The sequence below is a fragment of the Gymnogyps californianus genome, chromosome 4, assembly GCF_018139145.2.
Source record: "Gymnogyps californianus isolate 813 chromosome 4, ASM1813914v2, whole genome shotgun sequence".
Taxonomy (NCBI): Eukaryota; Metazoa; Chordata; class Aves; order Accipitriformes; family Cathartidae; genus Gymnogyps; species Gymnogyps californianus.
In genome coordinates, this window is record NC_059474.1 from 71641705 (window position 1) to 71660203 (window position 18499).

Consider the following 18499-nt stretch of genomic DNA (forward strand, 5'->3'; position numbering starts at 1 on the left):
TGGATTTTAATGTGAGAATAATAGCACTACAAGCAAGGAGCAACAGGAGAAATGCCTTTCTCAGCCAGGGCCTGCTCATCTGCTTTGGCAGTGCTGTCTGCCTTCAAATTCCTGATTATCTTCCTTCATTAGTCAATACAGGGACAAAATTGCCTCACCTCTACCTGTTCTTTCTACTCAAAGATGAGATAGCGTTCTCAGTCTGACCCAAAACGTATTTGATTTCTATTTTACTGGGGGAATTTTCCAGGAAATTTTAGAAAACAGAATTACCCCAACAGTCTTAGGCATAGTGGTCTGTTGTCTTTATTTGTCACCACAGGGTTATACGCTAGTGCCTTGGTCATGGTTTGGTAGTTAAATGCCTCCACCATGCAGCTCTCTTCTCCGGAGCCTTCCCTGCAAAGGGGAAGGTCTGATGCATAAAATGTGGAGGAGGCTGATGAAAACGGAGGCTGAAAGCAATGATGGGAATATCATAAAGTTGTATGTATTTTAAGAACAACTAGATTCAGGTTTCTCCACAGAAATTTCCAATTATTGCCAGATTTCTGTTTTCAACCTTTAGCACTGATGATACATTAGTAAAAAAGAATAATGGAAGTATTTTCCTCGAGTGGCTGAATAAGCTTTGCTCAAATGTAAAAGCCAGAAATATCATACTTAGGCATGGGGTCATCCCAGAAAAATCCATAATCTGAAACTTTAGGAGTGCTGAACACAGAAGCAGGAATGTGGACATGAAAGCAGATACTTAAAGGGGAAACGTACTTACCTTTAAGTGGCCATCTTGGACTTATTGCTAAGATTATCTCACTCCCTCAAAATGTGTTTACCCATTTGGTGTAACTGTAACTGGTGTATAAAAAATGTGGCAAGAATAGTATATAAAGATGTCATTCTTTCAGTAAAACAGAGCTTTAGGAAACTTGATTAATGATTAGTACAGCTCATTAAATAAAAACTCCAGCTGAGCCAGATTATTGGTGAAAAACGTTCAATAGCAAGCTAATCCTCCAAAAAATTGATTTCTAAGAAGCTGGGAGCTCAACAAAGGAGTAAAAGGTCTAAAAAATTAATTTTCATCCTTAAGATTATGTATGTTTGACCATGAAGCCTTCAAGACTTGGACCATTGAGAAGATACAGCTGGACACCTGCAGGAAAAGTGACAATGTCATTGTAAAGCATTTGATATTTTTTGAACTACATTTTCACAAATAAAAATGAGGCTTGGGGGGGGGGGGCGGGGCTGGCGGATCCCTAATTAATCAGAAAGCCCCACTTTGCAGGTTAACTGCTGTGAGGGCTTTTTGTGTCTAGATCATGGAAGAGTAAAATTTAAGGTAAAATTTCCTGTAAGACTCTTCCTCTGTTGGTAGCCTCCTTTTTTCTGGTCCTTTCCTGTGGTAGCCTGCTGCCTTTGCCTCAGTGTTCCCCTTCTCTCTCTGATCCCCTTCTGCCTCTGATTTTGTGCAAGTTACCTGAAAGTGCAAATTTCCTGAAAGCCTATGTTCAAATATCCTTTCAAAGAGATATTGCTGAGTTCTGAGTTAGACTTGAAAATACAGTAGTTGAAACAGCTGAATAGTTCAGTGTTTTGGAATGGAAAACAATTTTTTCTCTCCACTAGTGATATTACACGAAAATTATTCTTCCCCCCCCCCCCCTCCCCCATTAGCTTGACTACTTAGGAATTTACTTAGGGCTTCATTGTTTATGGTGTGGAGGTAAAGCACAGTTTTAGGAGGATCGGGGCACACAAGAGGAAATGTGAAGATGGAAAAGGAATGCTATGAAATGTATGAAGAAAATACTGAAAAAATTAGGAACAGCTGTCTGCAAGACTTTTTAAATGCCTGAGCAAATATGCACAGCTGTTAAATATCAACTTTCAAATCTAGAACTATAATGGGGACCAAGGTTGAAGGATATAAAAGCAGAAATAAGTTGAAAGGAAAAAAATTATTAACAGTAACAAAAAAAGAAAACCTCACACTTTAAAAATGGCATTAAATTAATAAATCAAATATTCTGAGAGAAAAGTAGTGAATTTTCAAAAAGTCCAGGTTGTTTACCGAATAGCAGTGGCTAGAATGCATTTTTGCTTGTTGGAATTGCTGTAATGAAAGTCCATAGCAGGAAAATGTTTTGTCTTTCCTTCCTACATTTAGAGTGTATTTAATGAATTATGTATAGTTTCAGCATTTGCTGAGTACTGATTAGTGAATTCATGTTCAGTCAGTATTATTTTTTGCTAGAGGACAGTATTATTTAGCTGATGAGTTCTTACTCTGGGCTTAATCTCCAGACACTGACTTCATTCAGGCAAAGGGACGGACCCCTGTATGCCAGATAACCGTAACAGGGACAGGATTGTACAATCTGGTTTTGTGCTGGCTTAGGTACTGATTTCTTCTGTGATTTTAGTCAAGCTGCTTCCATTAAGGTTGGGTGTCTAATATGAATGGTGATACTTACCTCAAAAATATGAACATTTTGTGTACGGGTCCATCTAGGATGCTAGAAAGCAAAGAGCTTCATTCACAGATGCGGACAGAATAAAATTAGACAGAAACAGAGATTATCTTTTATAGCCCAGTGCCCCTGATCCCTGCAGCAATTACAACTCAGCTGATTGTGGGGCAGCGGCCAATGTACCCTACGGAAAATGGATAGCAGTGCTGCTTTCCTTAATATGTGTTAGTGTGCAATATAATATCCTGATCCATCCTGGTGGCAGGGGTGAGGACCCACGAGCTGGGGAGCAGCAAACTCGGGAGTCCCTGGAGAAATCCCAGGGCAGGCTGCCCTGCTCGCGAGTCTGGGTTCTGCTATTCAGGCACTGCATTTGGAAAAAAATTGGCCTGCCTGTCTTGTATCTTAGTGCACTTATCCATGAAAAAAGGAGAATAATCTCTGTAATGTGTGAAGTGCTTTGAAGTCTTTTCTGAGCTAGAGGGTCAGAGTGTTTAGTACCTTTTCCTGTGATGGGTCTCTGATACTTACACATGCAGCAGTGATTCAGAAGAATCAATTTGTTGCTTCTATAAGGGCCATAATTCATCCTCCCTGATTGAAATGATCAAGGATGCAGAGGCGGCTCTCTGCTTCTGAGTAAACACTCCTTTTATGTTCCTTTAGCACAAATACCTGACACTAAGCGGGGATGCATAAAAGGAAGTCAGGCTGCAGGCTTTTTCCTGAAGTAGGTGTTTTGTGATGGATTAATGGCAAATCATGATACATTATTTATCAGATAATAAGTGTGATAATTGTTCTTATTTATCATGAGTCTAGCTCAGCTCATTCTCCTGTCATTCCTTCAGTCAAGCTGCCCCTGGGGATTCACCAGATAAAAAACAGTCCAAAGGTCATTCCAACAATTTTTACTCATAATGGCATGCTGATTACCTCCTAATTGAAAAGTGTAAACTACAGACACTGTAAGTAATGCAAGTGACCCCTGTCCTCATAGCATAATGTGGAGAGTCCCTGTGTGTCTCACAGCCAGCCACAGAGAACAGCATCCCCTTCCTGTAATACTCAAATCTCCAGAATGAATTAGGAAGAAAGTTCTGTTATCATTACAGGGGGAAAAGCGACCACTTTCCCCATAGCAAGAACATGATGTTGACGCGTAGATATAACATTACGGAAGCAATGCAGATGTGATTTGGGCTCAATTCTGGGGTGCGTGGTAGCACAGTCTTTTGGATATCAGTCAAAAATCTCTCTTCTTGTTGAGAAGGTATGAAGAGAGTGCTTCCATTTTTGCTACCTCTGTATTTATACTTCTTATTGTAAGGTACTGCAAAAAGAGCCCACATGCAGAATAAGCTCATAGTTGTAGGAGTAGAAGAAAAAGGTCAGATCTATGTAAAATACCTTCAAAAATTAATTTGCCAAAAAGCACAGACATTACAATGCAGGAAACTCACTGGTTTTATTCTCTTATATCTCTAAGGTACTCTGGCAGTATCATGTTGATACAAAACTCTAAAATACTGCGGATGAACAAATGCAGTATGAACATTACTTGGCTCCACAATTTCTCCTGAAAGCCCGTACTAACTGCAGAATCGTTTTCTGCTAAATCGTGTTTTTCCCCAAATTCTTATCATGCATTCTACTTCTCACACTTCCCTCTTGTTGTCAGTCCCGCAATTCTTTCCTTGGGATTCTTCTGACTAGAGTCTGAAAACATCAAGTTTTTATGTTGCAACTGCATAAACTTTGGCATATAGCTCACGTTATTTCCTCTCCCAACCTCCCAAATAAAATTAATATAAAAAGGAGTATAAAATACTTGTCTCAGTCTATGGTTTCTATCAGTACAAAAGGAATGCCAAACTGAGGAAAGCTTTTCTGAGCAGCAGATAGAGCAGCACATCTGTGATTCACCTTCTGCGGTGTTCCCTTTGGAAATACCGTCCAGCTGCTGGCTGGCGGTAACCTCACTGAGGTAATAATTTCACAACCTCACACCAAAATGATTTCCTCTGGATTTACTCTTGGAAGCCTGGGAAATGTTCCGAGCATACCGAGACTCAGAAGTACCAGAAGCCACCCAGTGCCAGAGCATGACCATCCACAGAGCACCGACCACATGCTGTTTTTCTTGAAACAAAGTTCCTGAGATCAGCTATTAGGACACCGTACGCCTGTTGTCTTCTCCTTGGGTTATTCATCTAGGCATCTCCCCTCTTCTAAAGTGCAAGAAGAGCTTCCAGTTACCCAGAGTAAGGAGAACAGACGATTTAGTGCATAAAGCAATGACTCCCATTTCTATTTAGAATAGGCCTGAATAACTATTGTGGATAAACAGCATAGTACAGCTGTTCCACACTGTGGGCTTTTTTATTACAGTTCATAAGCAACGCTTTGTACACCACAGATCATATCTGGGTGGAATTAATTTTATTAGCTTTATGCATGTACAAGGCAATTGTCTACATTTGAGTTAGTCAGCTTGCCTTTCCCAAGAGAAACAGGTGTTCTTCACCTAACTTTCTTCAGATGCCTGCTTTAGTATGAGATTAATTGTGCCCTGGAACTGCCACTTTAATTTTCATTGATGATTAAAGGAGCCTTGACAACCAAGTCAGATACAGATGTTTGAATCTGATCAGATGAATCCCAATTTCTAGTCCAGAGTAAGCACATCCCATAAGGAAATGAGAATGAAATTTAGTCCACTGTAAAATTCATACTTTCCTATTTAAAAAAAAAAGTTCTTTGAATACAAGGAACTCTTATTTTCAGACATGTAGGTTGTTCAAGGTAAGCTACGCATCTCCATTAGTAATGCAGTTTAATCCTTTTAAACCAACAGTTGTCATTTTTTTTTAAAGCTTTATACAGATGATAAGTTTAAAAAAAAAAAAAAAAAAAAAGACAGACTTACTGCAAGGGAAAAAAAAAGTTTAAAAGAGCCCAATTTGGGTAAAAGCTTCCAGGTGTGGTCACAACTATAAATGATCCGGTCAAGCTTAGCAACCATTTACTCCTGAGAAGCAGTACCTGACCTTGTGTGCTGCTAGTTCATTACAAAGAGGAAATAAACCAGGTAAGCCTAAAGGTAGAGATTCCCAGCATAATTAAAAAAAAAAAATCTTGATATTTATTTTAATGTGATTCCCTGTATACAATCATGTTGGAAATATGCCTGTTATAAACTGCTGCCTTTTAGCTGAGACTTGTAGCTTCCAGGGAAAGCACAGCAATTTCCTTGATGTGAATTAATTGAAATCCTTGCAATGGCGTGCTCTACCCTCAGACTACTGGGAGTTTAATGGCTTACTTTTTTGATGGGGGCCACAAACTTGCAGTGCTTTGAATTTGCGTATTAGAAGAACAATGGATAGCATAAACAGAGTCTAAGTTGTTTTTTTTTTTTTTAATTAACCAGCAAGTTACAGAGGATTTTATCAGTAGGTAGGCTGTGAAGCAGAAAAGAGGACTTTTGACAAAGTGAGTACAAATTCATGTCTCTTCTGAGCATCTTTCTAGCCTGACTAGTAAAGAAAAGAGATCCTGCAGGTATTTGAGCTAATGTCTGATTTGTTTTAGCAATGAAGCTCATATTTACAACTAAATCCTTCTGAGAATATGTGGATCTGTCTTGTTGAGTCTTAGTTTGGTTTAAGATTAGTGAGCATAACACTTGTTAACAATGTGCTTTTTCCTGATCGGTAGCAGTGAAATTACTAAAGAATCTTGCAGGCTTACTTCAGCAGAAATCAAGCTGCAAGATCAATCCTTTTTACTTCAGAAAAGCAAAGTATCTGTTTACATTGTTTATCTTACAATGCATAGTTGAAGTAGATATCTAGAAACTTCATACTTGGGGAAGCTCTGAGGAATTGCAGCTGCTGACGTGTCTTTTAAAACTTAATCTATTTCACATTTCAGTATTTTTTTAAGCATTTCTTAAGCATGCTGATCAATGTATACAAAAAACTTCATTTGCTGTACACGTGATTGTGTAATTCAAATCAGCACTTATTACCTGCATGTGTTATCTCTTTAATATTTTTATATTAATACAACTCATTTACCCTTGCTCTTCATTACTAAGCAGTAATAGACCTTTTAAAAAAAAAAAAAAAGTCTGGGACATAACCCTGTAAGAAGCCCCAGGCCTGTGGGCAGAGCTCTGTAAATTGTTAACGGCTCCATTGCCTTCAATGGCTAGATGTTAATGCCTCCCACAGCTGAAGGCTATCTGCCTGCTGTGAGATACACCAAGGGCTTTTTTTCAGTGGCTTATCCTCTGCAACAAATGTAATAGCAGCCTTAAGGACCACATCCAGCTGACCTAAATTTGCTTGCGCCTATTCAGTCATTGCCTGCCTGAGCTTGGGTGACCCATCAGCCCCTTATGGTGAAGGCATGTTAGTGGTTTGTATTGGAAAGCGGGGAATTATATCCGCTTGTTGCTAGGTTCAGTGGCAGCAGCCGGTAGTGTGAATCCAGGGCACGACTTGGAATTGTGCTTCAGGAGCTCTTGTAAGATGCCTTTGCTAGTCTCTCTGTGTTTTCCTTGGTAGCTATTACTTTAGTGGTATTGGCTGGTGTAATCAAAATTTGTCTGTAACTGGGAAGCTGCAATTAGTAAAAAGAATGTGACTTAGTGGAGAATCATGCAGAATATGGAAAATGCATGTAATAATTTGTTAAGGTGAAAATGTTGCCTGGTATTCTCTGCTGAGCAGCTGTGTGTAATAGTAGTTGTTGGATCCCTTGAAGTTTCAGAAAAACCTGGATTATTACTGGATAATGCCTTATATCGCTGAACTGATCCAAGTTCAAAAGCATGCCCTTCTATTTTGTGTCTCTTGAAAAGCTAATGATATCTCTCTGTGAAAGAACTATGTGAACTGAGCAAGAAAGATGTATTAATGCAAGCTGGAAATATAAGGAACAATGCCCTCTCAAAGGTAGATGTGTTGCTAATGCATTTATTACCCTGCCCCACTTACATATGGTAGCTCATCTATAGCCTCACAGAGAGAGAGAGCACAAATGTTACACGTTACAGACCATGGACAGTTGTAGGCACTCAGAACCTCTGAAACCTTTCTTTTTTTGTCTTGCAAGCATTAAAGGTAGTATAAAGGTGACCTTCAAACTTGGGTCTAACAGTGAAATAATTTCCAAGCTGTTGGTTTTAAAATTCTCTTGGACTGATTTGCCCTTTCTGTTGTTTGTCTTTGGGGGAATGGAGTGGAAGAATTGTGTGGCTGTGTAGAAAAGCCTCCAGATTGTGTGTCCAGTGAAGAGGGTTGGCTTCTGCTATATATGGATGGTCTCAGAGAAGAAGGCAAGAGTGAGCTGGAAAAAGGACTTGAAAAGAGCTGATGCAGATATAGCCACAGCTGTACCGAAAGTGTAAGGGAATGCACAGTAATGCTGCTGAGAATCAACTACCATACTTGGACCTTTGTTTGCAGAAGCATATTTTTCTCTAATCTTTCTTAAGGGGAAACCTCAGATCCCAGTTATTTGGGTTCTATGTGTGTTTTCAGAAATGTACTCCGAGTACAATTTAGCCTGTTTACAATAGGCCATTCAAACTAGAGTAGCATAAATGCATGATGTGAATGCAAGTTACCACGCTGTTTATCTTGATATGCCTGCAACTTTTAGAAAACCCAGGGACTGGTGAGCATCAAGCAGATCATTTGGTGTTGTGAGCTCTTGTTTTGGATGACTGAGAGATTTTTGAGGATCAGGCGGAATTTCTAAACAAAGTTTGTTTTTGATCACATGCAGTTCTGGGTCTTCAGAGTGTTCTTTTAAGCTTCTCTCACTCTCATCTCCAAACCCTGCTTGAAGTCCTCAGAGGCCCCCACCAAAGAGTGGTTGGGATTTTGAGCCGACCTGTCTCATCCCGATGCTAATCAGCCTCACCTCCTCCCAGTGAGTTAGGCAGAGATGCATCTTTGTGAAAAATGAGTGTTGTTTGATAACGACTTGCAAACAAAAATGAGGCTCTCTAAGGCACAATTTTTATTTTACATATAAGTATCTGTGGTCAAACTATCCTTTGGTGTCTCTTTGCATAATACTGTGAGGGCTGGATTTTTGTTCTTCTGCCATTCTCCTGGGTAGGATCATTGCAAGACACAGACTCCTGCACAGGATTGCTTTGCACCCATCAGATGGAAAGGGTTGTCGCTTCCCTAGTGCAGCTTGCACTTTTTTTCTTTTTCTTTCCTGTTTGCTGAGAGAGTAGGTTATGAGGGCTGGCTCTTCTCCATGCACAGGTAGGCAGTGCTGCTGATCTGTGCAGAAGCAGCAGCATGGCCAACATGTTACTTAACCTGTATCTGCTCTTCTTCAGTCTGCCTGAGATGGGGCAAAAAGCCTCACAAAAGTCATGTGCTAAAAGATAGCAACATAGTCAGTTGAATGAATGAAGGCTTTGCTGTGAGGGAGATATTAATCCAATTACCATGTGGGCTCTACGTTTTGCCATGAATACCTTTTGGTGTGCTTCAAAAGTACAGTATGGTACCTCACAGAGATACCTGCACTTACAAGCAGCATCTTTGTATCAGAGAGCAATTCTCCTTAACAAGTGGGGTAAATCATGCTGACTCGTTCACTGCGTCACCTGGCACTCTGTGCTGTACCACGGGCTCCTGCTGTCCTGGATGGATACTGATGGCCACACTGCTCGCAGAACCCAGTTCTCCTCGTAGCAGCAAGAGGCCAATTCCATTGAAGTTGGTGTGAAAGGATTTGACTAGACTTGCTTCTACCGATCTCCGCTTCTGAATTCAGCAGTCCCAGGATTACATTAATGATTGGCACTTGCTTTAAGGTGGTGTTACATCATGTTTGACATTGCTGTAGGTGTATCGGACAAATTGCTAAGAACAGGAAGTTTCTCATATCAGTTTTAATAGTGCAGTAAGTCAGAAGAAAACAGAGATTTACTATATTTAATGAGAAGTGTGGTAGCGAGGGATAACCTTCTGAGATTTCCTCTTGTGCTGTAGAGTCTCCTGGTAAGTTGGGACTATAGTTGTTAGACATAGGTTGATGGAGACACTGATAGCAAACAACAGGGGGAAGGTGTCCTGATTTCTCAGTAGAGAGGTATTGCCAAATAAAGAGAAGCTAAACAGAACTTCCTGTCAGCACTTTTCTGCCAGTCTTGGTGAAGAAGATTTGCTTTCTTTTTAAACATAACATCGCATGCATACAGGCCAAAAAATGAAGACAAGCAGTGCTTAGCTGTACAGGGGAAAAATTATCTCATGCGGAGTTTTATGCAAGTGAATTTGTGCTTTTTGCTGGCATGCTCTACCAACCTAACTATTAAAGGAGTAAAACCTAAATCCAGGTGAAGTTCATATCCCTACAGCCATCCTCATGGAAGCTGGGTCTTCTTGCTTTGTCATAAGGATCAATTGCTGTTCTTGCATTTTTGTGGGTTGAATGGTCGTGTTTGGTTGAAAGACTACTGATTTCTCAGTGGGATCTGCAGAAGTCAGTATACGTCTCTGCGTATAACCTGTTTGTAGAAACAGGTTCCCATGCTTATCACAGAATGACATGATTTCAGCCTGTGCTCTCTTTTGCAGTGTACTTACGTTGAAAATCATCTCTGCAAATCTAGTGAGAGATTCAGTGGAGTAGGCAGGGTGGAAACTTAATTGATTCTTTTTGGATGAGCTTAGTAATGACTAGTAGTGCAGCAAATGCATCAAATTACCTTCAAGTGTCAGACAGCTTTAAGTTTTGATAGTGCTGTAAAGTTTTTCTAGATTCTACATTGTTTGATTTGAGATGCTTGCTTGCTGTCTCAGGAGGCTGGTGCGTGTGGCAGAAGAGCCTCAAAATTGCTGAAAGCCAGTGCCACAGGTTACTGGGTCTTTCAGCACAAACCTCCAACAATTACTAGCATAAAGGGAAGAGAACCAGGGCAAAGAAGTGTACCTGCTTCTCATGAACAGTACACTGATCTGCAGTGAGAAAATATAAGAAACACTAAGTTCTTTGTGCTTCTGCATGAAATGTACACCAAAAAAGACAAGAATTAAAGTCTTGAGGGATGTATGTGTTAAATGTCCAAATTCAGACATGTCTAGCTTACAGTATCACAGTTCCATTATTGCTTGTATAGTTGATGGTGCATGTTTCTCTGCTTTTCTGTACTTTTAAAAGTTTTAGAAACTTCTAACAGTTTGGCCCATGTTCTTAAAGCCATAATTGCCTATGTTAGAGGAAACTTTCTTAATCTTTCGCTGGAAAACCAAAAGGGACTAGCTTACCAAAGATAATACTGAGGGCTTACATTTACATAGTGTGTCCTTTCTTCCAAAGGATGCTGGTCACTTGGATTGGATTATGGCTATCCGTTGGCTGTAATGGGAAGCAATGGCACATAGCAGCCTGTCAGCCACGCTCACTGCCAGGCATTTCTAGTCAGAACTCAATTCCGTATCTTTTAGTTCAGAATGAAAAAGGTTCCTACTGTACCCAAACCAGGATGTAGTCTGGGGAAAAAAAACCACCTGTATTGAGATCATGGAAAGAATATACAGGTAGGTAGCACGCAATTGCTTAGCTGGTATTGGGCTGAATCTTGGCTCTGTAAGTACCAGCATCCCATTGACAGCACAGGCTTTTGTTGTGAGGCATGTTTGTGTACATGCTCCCCATATAAGCTAAGTTTCTTTCGTGCTGTGGTCTTTTTTTTGCCCCCCATCCTCCCATACATAAACTGCCTTGGGCTTTGACAGTAACAGCAGCACAAGTTAATCAAATTCCAAAAAGTTTCTCCTTCTGTGCGATGTTTCACTTCAGAGCGAGATTTGGGGTATGAGAGACTCATGTGGCATGCGCACAATTTCAGGGAAAGAACGGGGAAAATCAGGACAGACTGATAAGTGACCCAGCTAACCTCTCTCCCTGTACACAACACTTGCTTTTTTCTTCAATAAAGTCTCTTTCAAAGCAATCTCAATCTTTCATCAAAGAGATTTCTGTGCACTCCCAATGGGTTTACATAAATCTCGCTGTTCTTGCTCTTTTTTTTTTTCTTTTACACCCCCCCAAGTCCTTGTGTTTCCATTTCTTTAAGTCTTTTATCCTCAGGTTGGTACCAATGGCAATACAGATTACCTATCAGCACCTCCAAATATTCCACAAAGTCCTTGCCTGTTCTCACCCTGCAGTGCTTACAGTCACAGATGTGATGAAAGAAATTTGAAAGGCACAGCTAGGCAATCCTGAACCAGGCTCAGTGCATTCCCCTTTTTACAGCTTATTGCTTTCTGGATGTTTCTTTTGACCAGTCATCAGTCATTGTGGTGGTAACTCTGAAGTGATTCCTGAAATATCTGTTCCTCTGATAAGTTAACAATAGCACATACAGTATGAGAAAAGAAAGGCACTCTGGGCTTCAAGTTAAACAAGTGCTTTGTTCTGACTCTGGTTTTCTTTTTTTCTTTTCCTTTTTTTTTTTTTAAGTGAAAGATTTTCCTCAGCAGGACCCCACTAGTTAGCCTAAGAGAGACCTCTGTGTGCATAAGTGGCAATCGGAAGCAGCAGAAAAACAGGATTGAAGACAAATGGAGACACATACAGTCTCAGACAGAAGAGCTCTAGGGAATGGGAGAGGAGAGAAAAGCAGGACACCAGCTTAGAGTTTCCTTTCAGTCTCCAAATCTTCCCTTTCTGAGAAGTTTTTTAAAGAATGCTCAACTTTGAAAGACTAGTGAGCTCGGCAACAAAGGCAGATCATTGCCTGGCTGATGAAACAGGCTCTCAAACCCTGTGTGTAATCTTTAAAAAGTCAAAAAAGCGTAAGGAGCTCCACACAGCCCAGGCAGCCAGGCTGTGCTTTCTAGCGGCTCAGCTGCACGGCACATGTGCACATGTATTAAGCTCAAAAGACCTTTTTTTGCACATAACTAAAGCTGCTTTACTGTCTGCCCTTGCATTGAGGGATGGTGGGATGGCTGGTACTGCAGGACACCACAGTAATTTGGGTTACCTTATACTTGTGTCAGGAGATGCTACAAGCCTAGGTCTTCATTTAAACACTTCTCCCTCTGTTTGAGTTGCATTCAATTTTTATGGGGTGGGAGTTAGAAGTGAGTAAAAATAAATCTTGTCTTTACCCTGCTTCTGCACTGGTAGGGCTCTTCCAAGAGCTTTGATTTGCTCCTTTCTTTTGCTTGGGTTATTTCCATTTTAAGGCCTTGTACCCTTAGAAGTGAATCATCCTTGTAATTGAGCAGCAAGCTGTGAATCTTTCTCCGTTCTTTGATTAATCTGGTCCATTGATCAGAATCATTTTTGGGAAGCTCTAGAAGCTTCTGAGTCAGACTCTTGGAGTTTAAGATGTTACCATGCTTTTGATTAACTCAAATAAAAGAGTCCTAGTAGGATTGATGGATTCTTTTGCTCCAGTAGTGACACTGACAGTTCATTCTTGTCCATCAGTCTATGCTTTACAGAGAACTTGCAAATGAAGAAGTTTATTTGTCACTAGTGGATAGAAAGGCAATGGAAATGGGTCCAGATTAGTCAGACTTCAGTGGCTATTTTCAGCAAAAGGCAGGAAATTCAACAACTAGCTCTGAGCTGTGAAGTAAGAAATCTGATTTTTTTTTTTTTTTTGGATGCTGAAGGAACCATCCATCCTTAACTTCTAGAGTAAAATTAATCTGTGGTGTAAATCCAGGAGTTACACCAGGGATTGAGTTAGCCACAAGTTTAGGAGAGGCAGCTCTTGGTGGATTGGCATTGCACAAAAATTTCTTGTAGAGCCCAAAATAACTTATCTCTGAAGAGGTTGCCAGGTTTTGTAGTTCTTTAAAAGTTCAGACTACCTCATTTTTTGTTGGAAACTGTTTATTTGGCTTCCTCCATTCTGCTTGTCGTCGTCTTTCAGACCGCATAGATTCTGTTCTGGCAGTATAAAAATGTGTGGGTGGAAAAGCTTACTCTGCCAGTATTTCAATGTAAAAGAGCTTAAGCTTATAACAGATCTGACATCGAAATGAGCAGAAGAGTAGGTTTGATTCTGGTTTTGGTTCAAACCTGAAAGTCAGAACCAACACTGTCATGGTTGCTCAGACTGTCACTTCAGAAAGAGGTCAACCAAGTAAAGCAAGAGGGGTGCCTGGACCCTCCATGATGCAGGAGAAAGAGCTGTGGTTGGGCTGACTGGGCTTGTTTGGTCTAGAGAAGACTGAGGGCATATAGTGTAGTAGCTTCCAAATAGGCAACGAGGAAGAAAGTTGTTTGCTCATCAAAACCAAGGATAGGACAAAAATGGGCTTAAATTGCAACGGGGCAAGTTTGGATAAAATATTCAGAAAGCTTTCCCAAAGGCAATGATAGTAAACCACTGGAAAACATTGTTTGGGTGTCATGGACTCTTCCTTGCTGGAGGCCTCTAGGGAGAGTTTTGAGACACATCTGTGGGGATTAATACAGGTACAGCGGAGCCTTCCTTGGGGCAGCAGGCTGGTACTGATGACTCTGTGGTGCCTCCCAGCCCTATGACTCTGTGACTAATAGAAACCCCTCTAGTGTGAAAGCAGTGAGCCTGGTGTAGGCTTCCTTTGCTGAAGTGGGATAAAAGAGAAAAGGTGCTGGGACTTGATTTGTGTTCCTTCTTGTCTGCCTCAAGGTGCTGACAGTATATATTTCCTGCATTAAGTAGGAGGAAGAGGAAGGGACCGATACAAGGGAGTCTTAATTCCGAGTTCTTCACTTTAGTTACGTGCAAAAAAAGGTCTTTTGAGCTTAATACATGTGCACTACACCACACACTGCATTTTAGTAGCTTTAGCTAATGTAATACTCTAGGCTGTGTTATGAAAAGATCATTTAGGATAAAATTTAGGTGGTGTATATTTTTGTTTATTTGCACAATTCCAGACACCAACAATTAGACAAGTGTGATTTCTTGCTCAAAAATGATAGGCTGGGGAAGATAAGTGCAGGCATTTCTGGGAACTCTTGAATGGCAGTGCCATATGCTGTGCTTATATTGGAACAGAAAAGAAATACATTTGCTTGCCACATCTTGCAGATTATTTTGGGTGATAAGTCATGGTAGATTAGTAAATGACTATCACTGGTTAACTCTATCGAGAGTAGTACAGGAACTATGCTTGCTGTCCTGGGGAGAGAGTGCACTGGGTGCCCTGCACCACTGGGTGCCCTTCCCAGTCCTGTTTTCTGTGCTTATCTGGTGGGTACTAGGTTGTGGTGTAGGTCCAGGCTTACCACTACATCCACCCATTGGAGATGGGTTTATGGGGGAGGGTTGGGCAGGGTAAAGGCTTTAATGTCTTCCGCTGCTTCTCTGTGCCACCAGTCTGTGAGGTGTATGATTTTGTGTCTCCTGATGCAATTGCAGCTCTCTCCCCATCTGTACATCCATCAGCATCTGCTAAATGATAGGTTTTTGTTTAGGATTTGGGCAGAAGAGATTGTGAGATGTGTGTGCATTGGGCTCCATGGGGAGACCTCCAAAGAACCATCACTCATTTTCAAGATGTCCAGTGTCAGGACTGGATATGATTTTTGAGGTTGCTAGCATCTAACATGGATTTATGGTTCTGCCATTTAAAAAACCCTGTATTAGTCAGTTATTTCTCCTGTTTTCCTACATTTCTGCTGTTTGCTTGTTGCTGGCCAGGCAAGTTCAGTAACTGCTTGCAGCATGCTTCCTTCAGTAGTTAAAGATTTAGTTGTTTTAAAGATGACTCTTTTTACAATGTTCTCTTTCTTCAGTAATGCATCCAGGTAATACAGATATAAATATCAATTGATTGATTGCATCTTTAAGGCTGAGAGAACAGAATTACACTGGATTAATTTGGCTCTCTAAATTGTACCGTGGACGTTGTACGGTATCTCATCAGCAGGCAAAGCCATTTCTCCTGCATCTTCCAACTTGAGATAAGAGTCAGGCTTTCTACTATTTACACTCCTTTTGCTTATAGTCTGAGCACCAAATTTACCACTGCTATAAACAGGGCTTACTCAGTGTCCTCAGTGGAGCAGTGTCTACCAGAGGTTAATTCAGTGGTGAACATCCTCTGTACTGTGTTCTCAGCAGCACAGATCTTGTGGATTTCTGCTTTCTTCCTTGTCCCATGCTTTAAATAAGAGAGGATTTTAAATCTGTGCAGCAAATGGAGTCCTTGCTGTGAGCACAGAAGTGGATCCTACAATTTGTAGGACAAATCTGTCCCAGGCTTGTACAGCTTGGGAGCTGCGTACTGGAAAGACAGCCCTTCCTTATGGGGTGTTGCAACAGTTGTGTCAGCATGGAGGGCTGAACCTGTAAGTCCCCAGGATTTATGAAAGCTGTTTCTTCATAAATGTTTAAACACTGATCTGTTTGAATAGAAGTTAAGTTTTGTATTAGACTAGGTTTTACCAAGGTCATCAGGTTTTACTGAGTGGTTTGTGGAAGCTCAGCAGAGGGAGGTATTGAGATATACATGAGTAACCACTAATTTATAGGCTCAGCTTTCTGTGGGTTAGTTTTCTATTTGAGATGATTAGAGCCAAAGTATATGTTGGTGTATTAAATAGGCAAAATAATTAAAAGAAATGAAATTAAAACTACAACTGTACAGGTTATCTTGCCACTGGGTTTTTTGCATTGCCTCTGCAAAAATCTCGTCAACTGTACTTTCTGTATTGTATTTCTTCCGCTACATTTGCCTGAAAGGCTGTCCAACAACAGGAGAAGCAGAGTGGTTGCTTTCTATGCAAGAAATATTCTTTTTTTAAATAGAATTTTCAAGAACTGTAATATCTTTTGTAAATTAAGGAGCAGTTTCTTCCTGAAATAAAGCATTGCTTTTTTTAAAGTCAGCTCTAGTTTTAGTACCTAGATGCAAGACAACAAAGGAAAGGTCTCCGCAGTAGGTTACTCATTACTTTGACATCTCACTTAGTATTAACCAAACTTAGGTGTCTAGTCTACAATAGATATTGTCGCTCCCTCAATAGTAAATGACAAGAGAGAAGGACCTGAAGGGATCGGTCCATCTAAAGACAGGTTTCTAAGGTAAAATGGTTTCTAAGATGCAATTTGCTTTTGGAGATGTTTCTTTCCAGTGGCTATAGACAGAGCTCAGGTTGCTGATTAAAAGTAAATGCCTACATTTAAATGGTTAGTATCAGTTGGATAAATCCAACATTATGAAAGTTCTCCCTTCTGGGAAAATGAAAATAAACAAAGCCATTTCATTTAAACTTCCTATGAAAATTGTGAGCTCTGAGCAAAATCAAAGTGTAAGCATTTGTTTGAAATGATATTTGTTCTGGAATTATTTTGCAATGCCTCCTTTTCCAGTGTAATATAGGCTTTCTGTGGTACAGTATGCGAGAGAAAGAGTTTGGGCAGGCTGAGTCATAATGAGGACAGGAAATAACCAGGTTGGTCTTTTTTAAATAAAACAGTGAGGTGGCATATGGGGGGGACACACTTCTATGTTTAGGGTTTTATATGTGTTAGTGGTGGAAAATTAAAAGATGACATGGAAAAAGACTTTTGGTTTAAAAGCAAAAAAACCCTAGTTTTCTTTCATAGTGGTTTAGACAGAAATTTTTCAGCCTGCCTTATGGGTGAGACTCTTGCGCCTCGAATATGAGTGCTGTGATGTGCATATTGTTTTAAAGTATAAATTCAGGCATGTGTGACTGACTTTTAATTCGAGGAGTATGCAAGGAAAGAGAGGTGAGGCAGCATCCCTCTGGGTGAAAGATGACAAGCTCTGTGTGGTGTAGGTTATGAACGTTTCGTTTGTGTGTCTTGCTTGGTCTGTAGCTTCAGAAGAGCGTGATGGCTCTACAAGGTGATATACATTGCCTTGCCAGCCTCCATTAATGAATAAACTTGTTTGTGAGCTCATATGGGTCAGTCCTGATGACACAAGCCAACAAGCAGAGCACTGAGTGGTTCAGATGACCTGCTGGAAGCAAAATGAGAGAGAATACCCAGAGGAGCAATTCACATGCAGGAACCTTTGCTGCCATGTTAGGATTATGGAGAAAACAAGGCTGCTCTGTCATCTGCCATAATTGCAACAAACCAGGCTAGCAGTTCTTCCCAGCTTTCATCCTTTTGTGAGATGCTTCTTTGGTTAGCAGAGATACCAGGTCTGTGACACATGAAAATAGAAGTGTCATCAGGCTGCTCTGTGGCCATTGCGCATGTGACAGACACATCAGAATGTATGTCTGCAATAAATGTGAACCGCAGACAACTTAATTAAAGAAATCAAAGAAAAAGGAATGCCAGCATCTGGGCATTTTGATGTTCAGCCTTAGTGGATGGAGCTGAGGGATGTTGGATCTCCTGTTCCACATAATTGTATAAACAGACTTCACCTCCTCCCCAAGAAGGTCCTCTGAAGGTAGTGTAGATGAGTGAAGCATTGAAGGGTGGCAAACATACCTCTTTCCATCTATCTCTTTTTTTCTTTTTGTAATGAATAGGGGTGTTGTCAGCTGCCTGCATTGTGTTCATCACTGTCAGGGCTGGCAGTATAACAGATAACTGGACGGATTCAAGGCCACCCAGGGAATGGAGCCTGACAGGACCTCATTCATCACTTCCATTTCAGAGGTCTCTATGGAAGAGCTGGCATCAAAGAAGTAATCAAGGCTCACAGGGCCATGTGGGGGTTTGGGAGGAGTGCTCTGCATTGCAAACAAACCGAGCTGTCAAATCTGTTTTGTAAATGAAGTGTTTTTCTGGAGACAGTGTGTTTATAACTGTCACCCTAAGCATACTCCCCATAATATACATCTACTGTGGTTGCCTAGGGCCACAACCTGGTCTTTTCCCAGCTTCCAAATAAAAAATTGCAATTGCAGCGAGAAGTTAAAAAGGTGCGTGTGGGGGGCCATTTTAAAACATGGTTCATCCTTAATGGTTTGTTTAATCAGATAGGCCCTCTATCTTCAGTTCTGGTCTGGGCATTCAAGCTCCATTCATC

The 18499-nt window shown here is 40.7% G+C and overlaps 1 protein-coding gene across 1 annotated transcript in view; it reads left to right on the forward strand.

Moving 5' to 3' along the window:
* The first annotated feature begins 5524 nt into the window (after positions 1 to 5524).
* SLC7A11 (solute carrier family 7 member 11) overlaps positions 5525 to 18499 on the forward strand; it is a 260524-nt gene continuing 247549 nt past the window's right edge. Inside the window, exon 1 of the mRNA XM_050896134.1 lies at positions 5525 to 5568. The gene's annotated coding sequence lies outside the window, so the exon portion shown is untranslated. The remainder of the gene's footprint in view (positions 5569 to 18499) is intronic.